Raw genomic sequence first — 12052 nt, 5'->3', positions numbered from 1 at the left:
GACAGCGAGGGAAGGAGCTCCCTTGCAATCCATGTTAAAATCTTCCCGAGGCAGATCCTGGCCCTTCACAGGGTGTTCAGATTGGCTCGGAAACTTGGTGTAAAGGAGGCGAGAAAGAAATGCTGCACACTGACACCCCCAGGAGCCTTTATAATGTCAGGACACCTGACAGTACAGCGGTACTTCAAAATTATCACTGTTGTAAGGATTTACGTGATATGGCAATAGCTAATAACATGAGTGCAGTACAAGACACTGATTCAAGATTGCTGAGGAGTTTGCCAAGTGTCTGTGGTTTCATGTCATGACTTTGTCCCTTTGCAGACAGGCCTTTAGCGTTGAGGAGTTTTCCAGAAACTCATCCAGCCTTTCTTTTTTTCAAGCACAATTGCCAGTTGCTACCCTGCTGGTTAGAAATAATAGCAATTAAGTTAAAAAATTAAATTCCTTATCATGTAGTCATGTTATTTTCACAAACTTATTCCAGTGTGCTCAAGGACGGACTCTCTGCAGCATTCCTTCTTGTACACTTACTTATACTTTTAGGCAGTGAAGTGAATATATGCTTGGGAATTGCTCTGCATGCTGCTTGTGATGGTCCTTGTTCAGGGGCAGAGGAGATATAAAGTCAGTTCCTAAGGTCCTGACATCTGCTGTTCCTTGCTTGGGAGGTAGGATAGCAATCTGCAGTGTGAAACTCCTTCCCTCTTCCAGGGAATTCCGTTTCCATGTACAAAGGCCAGCCAGAAATCCTAATCTGGAATTCTGTAATTTGGAAATGAGAAAGAAATGGGGTTATGTCAACTAGGAGACACAAAACTCTTTAAAGCCTCTTTCACTAATGTGCAGGGAGAAGTAAGAGAAACCAAATTTTCTTAGTGTCACCAAATCGTGGAGCATCACACTGAGTAAAGAGAATAGGAACCTCTGAGGTTGCTTTGCTAGTAGATCTCCATCCTCTGTAAAGCTCGGGGCCTTGTGCTGATGAAATACAACCTGTCTTTAAATGTGAACAGATTTTGCACCCTCTTGACTCTTGACCATGAGCTCAGGTCTCATTCCACCACAAACTTGCCGCTGGTTACAGAGGGAGCAAGGTTGCAAATCAGAACATCAGTTGCGCTTTTTGGTTTAGCATTTTCTACCTTGATTGCTATTAAATTGGATATCACAGTGGTAAAAGCATCAAAGCCAGGATTACCTAGAAGGGAATAGCAGTCTCAAAGAGGTATAAAGGAGTAAAATGGCACAAGTGAGAAAAAGGAGTATTAGGTTAACTACCAGGAAAAAAATCATTATGGTGAAGGTCTGTTCTCCTGATGGAAAGCAGAAGAGCTGATGAGTTTGAGTAACTCAAAAGTGACCTGGACAAAACACTGTAAAATATACTACATCGATTTTTCTTATTTGGGTATGAGATGATCTAATAGACTTTGGCCATTTCCTTTTTGATCTAATTTCTGAGATTCTATGATCACTTTTAAAAAAGGTCATTTTCTTGCCTGTCTCACTGCAAACCTTCTTCTTGAAAGTTTTTGGCACTTTCTACCACAAAGGGAGGCATTTGTAGAAATCCAGCATGGTGGTATTTTGAAGACTCAAACCAGATTTTTCATGGCCATATCTTGCCGTTGCTCCATTGTAAGATTCCCAGAATACTTGATGGGAGTTTTGCATTAAAATTGTATGGTATTTATATCTAGCTACTCTTCAGAGGCCCAAGTCATATTCATGCTCTATTCCCAGAGTAGCCTTCATCCAGTTCTTTAAAGCTACAGTTTGGCTTTACAGGAAATAATAATCATGCCTACCATACTGTAACTAAAATACTCAGACACATGAATCTTTCTCTTGACTTCCTATAAAAATGTCATTTGTAGCTTTATTCTGTTTGTTCTGGTTTGACTATAGTATAAACAAGAGTTTATTAAAGCATTAGCTCTAAGTTGCAGTTCTTTCTTGAGACTGCAAGGTCTCACAAAAAATATTATTGAAACTGCAGGGCAAAACCACGTATTAACAGAAAAATGAATAATGAGTCTGTTTTCGTATGGATTTTTTAAAAAGTACAGCTTGTAGTTGAACTAAATGTACTATTCCTTCCACTGCAGCCAGGAAGCCCTCATAGACTTTTGACAGCGCCGCCAAAAAATTAATGCTTCAGCTGTTTAAAAGATATCAAAAGCTTGTTTGACAATTGTAATCTCTTCCAGGAATTTCCTTTCCCATTTTCCCTCCCTATAAAAACTGATAACAAGATGCTTATATAGTAGAAATGGAAAGTCGGAGGTATGTTACAAAGCTTTGTGCATTCCTTCCAGCCTCATGAGATGGGGCACGACATCTCCGCGGCGGGCTGGGAAATGCAGGCACTCCATTGTGTAAGTAGCATTTGCTCCAAGGATTACCTGCTTGCCAAGATAGTGCAGATTTAAATGTTTCCTAAGCCATTTTTGAGTTTTTACATAATGTGGCAGCCAACAGGAGAGCTGTTGGAGGTGGCTGAGTAGGAACTCAAAGCAGTGACCAAGGAAAGACAAAAACAAAGGAAGCAGAGAAATACACTGCACGTGCCAGCATCAGTTGACACAGCAGGACTGAAGGCAAGGGAAAGCAGCACCAGCCCAGCTTCTCTCGAATTTCTGTCCTCACTTTTACTCGCAACAAGATGTGAGAAACTAAAATGAGACGCAGCTTGAACTGTTGTTCTGAAGCGTATCGAAAAGGCACTGAAACATGGACTCAAAGGTCAGAATTGTTCCCTTTTCTGTAACGAATTCCCAGGACGGCTGTTAATACTACTCTGTTTTTTAAGGCTAATCTTTAATAGTATTCACTGATACGTAATATGAAATTTATGGTATTACTGTGGCTGTGGTGAGGAGCGGTTTGTTCTTCTCTAATGATAGGAAGGAGATTCTGTGTTAGGACGAGTGAGATAATTAAAGAGGTTGCCAGTAAAAAAGCCACTGTGTGTGTAGAGGGTGCCCTTGCGTTTAGCAAATGCCAATTAGAGAAATGTCACTTTTTGTGTACGATGGGTTATTACTGCACAAACACTTGTACAATTACGCTCTGGGTCAGAAGGGCAAGTTACCTTCACCTCACAGCCGTTATTTTAAAGCAAACACAACTATCAGGCACGCAAATATCAGGTGTTGTGGAAGGGGAACAGTAAAGTAATGACTGTTTGAAAATGCAGGCTAAAGAGAAAAAGAGTCAATGTAACAAGCCTTGGCGTTGTAGGAGGCAATTTTTACCATGTCCACACTACATGGGTTAGAAACATCATCTTTATATAATGGAGAAGCAAATGCTTCCTTGCAGCACTTAAATAAAATTAATATACTGTTATGTTGTTCTGATGCTTGGAAACGGGAAGAGAATATATGTTTCTTTCAGTTACCTTCTTTGATACTGAAATGTTTGTAGTCCACGTGCCTTTGTAAGCGAGTTCGCGTACTTCCTTCTGTTGTGCTACCAGTGGTCTGGTGTCACCAACACCTTCCTGATATACCCTGCTCTCAGCTCTTGTGTCGCTCTGACTGACCGAGTAAATGGAATACAGGGCAGTGCTGTGAGTGAGTGACGCGGTGCAAGACATGGCCTTGGCTGTTTATTACTCGCACCTGTTTGTAGGTGTTCTACTTGGTATTTTCTTTTGTATGTTTTGCCTGAAGCTTCATCAGATTCAAGTCTAGAGAGGCAGAAAGCTCTGTGGATGCTGTGGCCGTGTCAGGTGTGTACAGGACGGCTGCACTAGATGTGGATTCCTGAGTTTTGCTCTAAGGCTCTCAGGTTTGTCTTCCTTTCTAATGTGGTTGCCATCTGTGCTTGTGCTGGCTTCTCTCCGGGTCGTAAGAAAGAACACGCTTCAGCAGGGATTGTGTTATCATCGGTGGCCTGAACCTTTGCGCTTACCTGACCTCATACCTCTGGGAAGCTCAGCTGGCAAACGTAGCGCAGACCTTTGTGGCAACACCCTCTGGGGTGCGTGGGCTGCTGGTTAGGTTGTCCTGCTTCCATATATGCCGAGGTATTTTCATTGACATGCTCTTTTCACAGGTTTGAAATTGCTGTGGCTTTAAAGTACCAGCATTCCCTAAAGAGGAAGCACTGTGCTTGCCTGAGGACCTACTCAAACCCAGCATCTGCTGGGGCAGGATGGGGTGGCAGAAGTTAAATGGAGAGCGTTAGTTTGAAACATTTTATGAGGTCACCATCCTTTTAAATTGGTTTACACAGATGGCTGTCTGGTTTGTTGCTTTGTCCTTGCTTAATAGTAACTGTTTATGGAAAAACGAATTGCTTTGCAGAAGGAGATCCAAAAGCTCATGCTGTTGTTTCCCTCACTGGAGATCTTCATGTTATTATGGGCATACAAAGAATTGGCCTGAAATGGAGATTAATTATGAAGCACGCAGTGAATAATTAACTGTTTGACTTGCTCCTAAACTCTGTAGTCACCGGGTTAGAAATGATTTCCCAAACTGCAGGAGATAAGAGAAGGTTATTCCTGGTTTCACAATATCTGTATTGTTAGGGCTTTGTGCTGTGTGCACTCTGACATCAGCTGATACCTACGCAAGTCGGGTCCAGCTTCTCATCCAAACCACTTCCTGGGGTTTTCTCGGGTAATGGCAGTGATTCAGAAGACACCGCAATGCCTCAGAAAGCCATTTCTTACATGTCACACCCAGACTGTGTGACCGGGAAGAAATGAGGTTCTTAGGAAACAGTTTTGATCTTAAAAATACCCATGGTTTTTTTGTATGTTCTGCATTCAGATTTAGATGTGCATTGCATGGCTTGTGTCCTACTGACCTGTTCGTAGACTCGTGGTATGTATTGTGGAAGATGTAGGAATATGATGTACACGTACGTGTGAGGCAGGAGCCTCAGGCAGAGACGCAGATTTTCCATCCACAATTGTTCCTACCTAGCAAAAAAACCCCCAAGAAACAGACAGGATTACGATTTTTTGAAGGAAATCAAATCTAAATAATGGTACTCTGCACTTTTGCAGGACTGTCTACTTAAGAAGCTGAGAGTAAGTTAGAAACGTTGATGAAGCCTCTATTCTGTGAGGTGGGTATGTGTTTTTATTACTATTTTGAAAAAGCATAGAAATTTCAAACCATTTGCCTGAGTCCAGACACAGAGCTATTTAAGAACTGTGAGTAGAGTCCAGAAGTTTTCTGCCACAGCACGTGTTCTGATCAATACTTACAAATAAGGTCTTTTCCTTCCTCTGGAAGGAAGTGATGAGTTTTTGCATTCTGTTAGCATTTGAAGTGGCTCTTTTAATTTTCGATTTCTGGCTAACGGAATAAGTGACTCTCACAGATACTTTTGCTCCACTGTCTTCCCGGTCCTGTTGTGTGGTGGCCTTAGATCACAGTTTGGGGAGATAGCAATCTGTGATAGGGGAGTCAGTGGAAATCAAATGGGTCCACTGGCTCCAGGCCGAACATAATCTGGGGTTCAGAAATGTTCATTGTGTTTCATTACTTTTTTATTTTAGCATTTCGTCACAGTCAGATGCACCAGCAGTCTTTTAATAAATCCCCTTCTGCGTTGAGACTTGCAGCTCAGGTTCACAGACCCATGAGGGCTCAATAATTTGAATAAGTCTGAGAAGTGAAACTGAACATTTGTAGGGACAGCAACTACAGGCAGCAAAACTAGTGAAACCTTGTAATTTTGATAGGCTTTGTCATTGCAAGATACTGCATGCAAAACTGTCGGCTCTGCTTGCCCCCTGCACAAGCAGCTTGGATGTGGACCTTCAGCGCTTCCGTGCGCAGGGCTGGTTGACCACCCCTGCTCGAGCGGCCCCGCTCCCGGGGGACTTGTTTTGGGCAGAGGCCTGGAGAAACTCTCTCTTGGGTTCTTAGTTATTTGCACCGGTTTCCCTTTTGGCTTTGGGTGATAAACCCAGTGAGTGGGCTTCTGCCTTCTGCTTCACGTCGTCGGGATCCTGGACTTGCTGTGGCAAGGAATAAGTCAGGATTGGAATGTGTCTTTTTAAGGATTTGGGTTTTTCTTTAAACCGGTGTTTGCCTTTAAAAGCCTTTTTTGAATAAATTACTCTGACAGTAAGTACCAGAATAGATATCGATAAAATACGAATTTATGCATGCCAGCATTTATCTCTTTTGTGTCTGTTCACAAATACATACCGAAAATTGACTCTAGCTCCATATGGCTCCCAATCTCTTCCCTCCCCCGTCTTTTAGCTTCTCCTTACCTGGATGAATAAAAGGGAGCAGAGTGCTGGGCCACGAGCTGAAGGTGGGTGTAGCAGAAAAGTTACATTCAAAATGTTTTTCTCTGGGACATAACTGTGGCTCCTCAAGTGCCTCTCAGTTCAGATGGAAGACTCATTAAAAGTACGATGCAGTTTGATGCCAATGTGAGCTTCATACTCTCAAAAAGGAAGGAAAATACTCAGAGGGCAAGTCACTTATGTGCAGATTTGCCTTCTGGATGATAGAGGCTGTGCAAAAGCTTTTATTGCTTTAGAAGCTTTTCAGTACACATGATGGCTATTCACTGAAATCACTTTTTTTTAATCTGAAATTTACACTTGGTTGAATTAGAGATGACAGGCCTGCTTGTAATCTGTCCGATAGGGCTATAAGAAAGTTGAGATACCTCCACCCCGAGACCTTCCATTTTCTGAACATAAGCACCGTTTATTTTGCTCAGTTCTGAAGCGTTTAAGTTCAAAATCTATGGCGAGATTTGTAATACTTCATTTGCTTGAAATTATGCAACTCCATTGCTGTAGCGTAAAATGCCGTGCGATCTCTGGGAGGGAAACGGCCTGTTTCTTCTGCCTTAACGCGCCCGGAGGCAGAAGGTGCAGGTTTCCCGTGTCGCTGCAAGGTGCGCGCTGGGACGGCACAGCTTGCTGCCTCGCTGCCCGCGCTGCGCCGCGCCGCGCTGCGCTGCGCTGCACTGCCAGGAGAACTCTGCCAGTTGCTTCAACTCTTTGATGTGAGCAGACTCCTCAGAGTCTCCAAAATGGGAAAGTTACGAGCTGGTATTAGGTGTTGCTGCCGTTAATCAGTGATTCCATTATTACAGCATTACCTCGGCTTCTGGGGCCGTGTGCGTGGGCAGCTAAGTGGTTGTCTTCTGTTGCCGATGCTCTACTCGGCTGGTAAGGGAGCTGAAGGGGTCACAGCTGATTCGAAGGTTTCTTCGGAGATTCCTTTCCACCACTGCCTTTAGAAACCAAACATGAGGCCACAGCTTTCTGTCCTGTTAGAGTGTTAAGTTGTATTGTCAAATTCAGAGCAGTTAGATGAAGCTTTAAAGACACCTGGGGGATAAACAGAGGGAGAAGCAGCTAAGGAAGAACAGAAGACAAAACTGGTTGGAAGAACATTTAAACGGCAGAAGGTTCTGAAATACTTCACCTCTGCTCTAAACTGGGACAAACGCTTGACAACTCTTATACAGTAAGATATCTTATTTCAGAACATTTTAAATGTTGCTTCAGTTTAAGTTGCATAAAGATATTTTGATGGCGTGAAGGTATTCCAACTCATGTTGTATGTCTTGTTAAATTATAATTCAGTGGGTAGCACAACAATACTGTTAAACTGTTAGTATTGAAGTATCTTGTTATATCACAAGGCCTATTACTTTTACTAATCTTCGTTTTAACCAGGGACAAAATTTCTGGTTTTTACAGAACTTTTAACTTCTGTCAAATCAGTATGTTCTTCTTTCAGGAAACGCTTTCAGTATGAAAAGTTCGGATGACTTACACAGTTTTACAATTTTTTTCCATTCTTACTATGCAGTTTGAATTTTTAAAATGAGTGAAATGTGTCTATAAACCCCATAAATCCCTAGAATTACATATTTATGACTGCATAGGATTTCAGCACAAATAGGGCTGACTTTTCATTTCTGTGAGAATGTTTACAATTGAATGGTCTCAGGAATAAAAACGCAGCTTTTTTATGCGTATGTTTTGTGAATATAGAACTTGTACACACTCTGAGCCGTGAACCAAAAGCTTCAGATTTAGCCAGCAGAGAGGAAGGAATTTGTCTGCTCTACAGCAAAAGGAAGTATTTGCTGTGTTATTGTAGTACATGGCCTTTTGCCATCTTTGATAAAGTATTTAAGGGTTGTGCACCCAAAGTCTGCTGCCCTCTTGACCCATCATCCATCACCAGCTGTAGATGAGGTAGATGAGACGCAGCTCCATAGGAGAGCCATTGTTTCAGCCCTGCGCAGCTCCTCCAAGAACGGAAACTGCAGACAAAGCAGCTCCCTGTGATTCACCGTGCCTCCCAGCATTTTCTCTTCTACACATACCTTTTCTGGCCCTGCTGTGTGCCGGCTGAGGTGGACAGACAACATGAGGAGCTGTAGGATTGATCTGCTTTCCACTCAGCTTCACTGGGCATGAATGAGATGAGTGTCTGGGATTTTTTTTTTTTCTGTATTAAAAAGGAAAACCAGAGACAATTATCACAGCACTGTGCCTTGGTGATATATTTAAATTTATTTCCCTTTTGACTATTCAACACTGTTGATAGATGATGCTTAAAACACTGAATCGCCCATGATTTTTCTAGTGCACTGTGAATTGCCCAGTCTTTTTTTTTTTTCCCTCTCTGAAAGCAGTTCTGGTTACAGAGATGCCAGCATCCCCAGTAAGTATGCCAAGAATGTACAGTTATACTTTATACTGCTAAATTAACAGACAGGAATAGTCACACCAAACCAGATTCAGCTCCCAGATGGGAAAGCGTCTCCTCTAGCCCAAATTTTAATGACTTCTTTACATGAGAAAGTTTCACCAATATAGCATACAGTGTGATTTAAAACAAATGCTGTCGTCTCTCTATGTTGGTGACAGGTAACTTGTAGAAAACAGTGATGATTTCTTTGTTTTCAATGACCAACCAGGGGTTGGAAATGTCTGGACGTTTAGGTAGGTTAACTCTTCTTTTAGTATCTTAAACTATTTCAATTTAAAAATATTATTTTTAGTTTATCAATTGTACTTTCCTGAGCACTGGTTTGACGTGAAAACCAGGGTCTGATTCTTACTCGGTTTGTTATATATGCTATTCTCTTAGCTTTGTGAATTTAATTATAATTTACATTCCTGTAAGTGACAGGGGAATGAGTCCTAGATGGCGTAACAACAATATCAGAAGAGCTAACTTTGATTGTTGCAGTATGTGGTGCTGATGGCGTAAAATATTCTCAGACAGACATTTCTGTCTCCTGACTAGGAAGGCTCTGTTTATGAGATGATGAAATCCATGGTCTTTGACGATTTGCCTGCGCCAGCTGGAATAACGTGAGAGATTTTGTCCCCCCTGCAAATTTTAACAATGACGGTGTTACGATGAAATGAGGCAGAAGTTTTATGATTTGTTTCAAAGAAGGGAAAGGGTCTTCCACTTTTACGAACACTTTACCTAAGAGATGCTGAAGTCCATGGCCTGACTTCTCCTTGGAAGCGCTTTAGGTTCCCGCCATGAAGCCGAGTGGGATACGCAAGTGCTAGAAAAAAAAGTTAAAAGGGGTGCACACGGGTGTTCAGATAGAAATACACAATTCTCTGTGGTTGTACCAGACACTGTAAATACCATGTCTGCCAGTCATTGCAGGTGCTCAGACACTGGAGAGATACTTTAGATGGGATTACTTTGTGCGGTTCTCCAGTCCATGGTATTTCTAGTTTTCAGCGCGCTGTACTACTCTATTCCTGTTTATAAATCTTTTAAGTGTGCACATTAAGAAAGTAATTAAATTGTCATTATAATTTATAGTACGCCTGAAGTCAATCACCTAATTAAACGGAAAGAGCAGAGAGGTAGTAGGTTCATAAGCATTTATTAAGTACTACAGTATTAATTATGCAGGACTTTTGAACCAAGCAAAAGAGGAAAGAATGGAAACACCAATCTAAAAAGGCTTTCCATTGCTGCCCTTCTCAATTTAATAATATGAGACACCACACCACCCCCAGTTGGCAGGACAACACTAATGCTTTCTTTTTGTTAATTTTTAATGAAATTATGATGGAGGTTTTTTTATGACAATCATTTGCAGCATTTTCCTGTAATATTTTTGAAAGAATAATATGTCCCCCTGCAGGGGCCTATGAATATGTGGGTAGAATTGGAAGATACATTTAGATTTATGGTTTGGGGTGGATTGTGCAGGAATAGACTCTTGGTCATCACTGCTCAGCATCTCAGGCGAGGAGCGGAGCCTGTGCGGGTCCCAGAAAAAGGGCTCGGGGAGCAGCGGAGGTGGGGGCTGAGCCCCAAAGAGGAGGCTCTGGGCAGCACTGGAAGAGCGGTGGGGATGGGTAGGAGCACGGTGGTCACGAGAAGATTTGACCTTTCTTTGCAACCTTTCTCCCACCTCTAGCTGTAACCCTGTGTCGCTTGGCCGAAAGCGAGCTGCTGGCTCACCCCGCAGGGTCCAGGGTCGGGAGGAGGCTCTGCAGGGTGGAGGGCGGTGGAAATGGAAGTGAGTTGTGTTAGTGAGCTTGTGAAACGGGGCTATCTTACTGTGTCTGGTTTGTATTTTGCTGCATCAGTTGAACTGCCTCAACACAAGAAGGTGATGAGGATGGAGCAGAAGCCTTAAATTTAGAATTTCTTCTTTTTTCCTGGTTTCTTAAAAACTTTAAAACACTGATAACAGACTGAAATAGACTTAACCTGTGTTCCATGTTTTCCTGGGGTTTTCATTTCAGCCTCAGTGACCTTTACACGTGAACATTAGACATCGAAACTCCTCTTTTAGGCAGCAGAGGGGTCTGACCCTGCAGCCCGGGCCCTGAGCCTCGTCTGCGCTGGAGTAGCCCATGGGCTGTAGGGGAGAGAGCGAGTGAGCAGGCGAACAGGCGGCTGCCGGGAGCATTTCAGAGGTCTGTGATCTTGTCCTGATCATCAGCCTGCAGTGAGCGGGGCCTCACTGGTGCTCGGGGATACAAATGCGGCCAGCAGGCAAACAGCTGTAATGAACCAGGATGAAGACCAGTAAGGGTTTTGAACAGAATTCAGTGTATACTGAGCAACTCAATTGGATGTTGATGGTGAGGGCTAAACTGAAATCCTGGGAAAGGAGCACCTTCGCTTTTTTCCTACAGGAACTTGTAGCCACAAAAGCCTCTCTCCCAGTTCACCAGAGGTGAGACCTTTAAAAGACCTTTGGATCAGAGGTCTTGGAAAAAAAAAGGCGAAAAAGCCTTCTGTATAAATGGACAGGAAGGTGTTAGAGACTTACCTACGTGTACTGTCATTACCAAACTGATGTAACATATTTGGAACCTAACTGCACAGGTATCAGTTTATCTTGCAGTATATTAAATAGGAATTCATTGGCTATACATAATCACAACATAAGGGCAACATCTACTAGTTGGACCTGACTTATCTGAAAACTGGAGAACCAGTTCAATAGCTCTTTTTCTGGAAGAAATTGAGATTTTGTGATTGGAATATAAATCCCTGCTGAAGGTCATTTCTTTTCACAGTCTTTGATAGGCTGCACTGAATTCACAGTAAAAACAACAAAAAAGAAAAGCTAGACTGAACGATCAAGAAAGTTTACTGTGTACAGGTTTTTCATTTATACAGAAAACATTGAATCTATTTGGCAGTGAGCACTGCAGTATTCCGTACCATCTTCTTTCATTCAAGGATGCTGAGGATTGTACGCTAAGGCCTGACCCAGCACTTTGGATTGCAGCACCCTGTCTCCTTGTCCCACACGCCCGCTGAGGCACGGGCTTGCATGCCTTGCTGGAGGCAGACCTGTGGTTACCACTCTTAATCTGTTTATTATTGTAACTACTGTTTCAAAAAGATATAATTGGGATTTCCTTTACAACAAAGACAATGTTTTACCTTATATGCAGCAAATCAAATTATTGACAGCTCTTCATCCCAGAACTCATAATACCCGTATAATGACCACAGTCATTATGCTTCAGGTCAGCACCGCAGCAGCATTCTAAAAGGAATGTAACTTGACAGTTGTCTGGGGGGAAAAA

The 12052-nt window shown here is 42.5% G+C and overlaps 1 protein-coding gene across 9 annotated transcripts in view; it reads left to right on the top strand.

Moving 5' to 3' along the window:
- HIVEP2 (HIVEP zinc finger 2) overlaps window positions 1-12052 on the top strand; it is a 142346-nt gene that overhangs the window by 60320 nt on the left and 69974 nt on the right. For 7 of the 9 annotated variants that reach the window (XM_049800925.1, XM_049800928.1, XM_049800926.1 and 4 more), the window contains one exon: window positions 5027-5088. The exons of the other annotated variants lie outside the window; for them this stretch is intronic. The gene's annotated coding sequence lies outside the window, so the exon portion shown is untranslated. The remainder of the gene's footprint in view (window positions 1-5026; window positions 5089-12052) is intronic. 9 annotated transcript variants of the gene reach the window in all.

The sequence above is a fragment of the Accipiter gentilis genome, chromosome 5 (genome assembly GCF_929443795.1).
Source record: "Accipiter gentilis chromosome 5, bAccGen1.1, whole genome shotgun sequence".
NCBI lineage: Eukaryota > Metazoa > Chordata > Aves > Accipitriformes > Accipitridae > Astur > Astur gentilis.
This window is presented reverse-complemented; position numbering and strand designations above follow the sequence as displayed.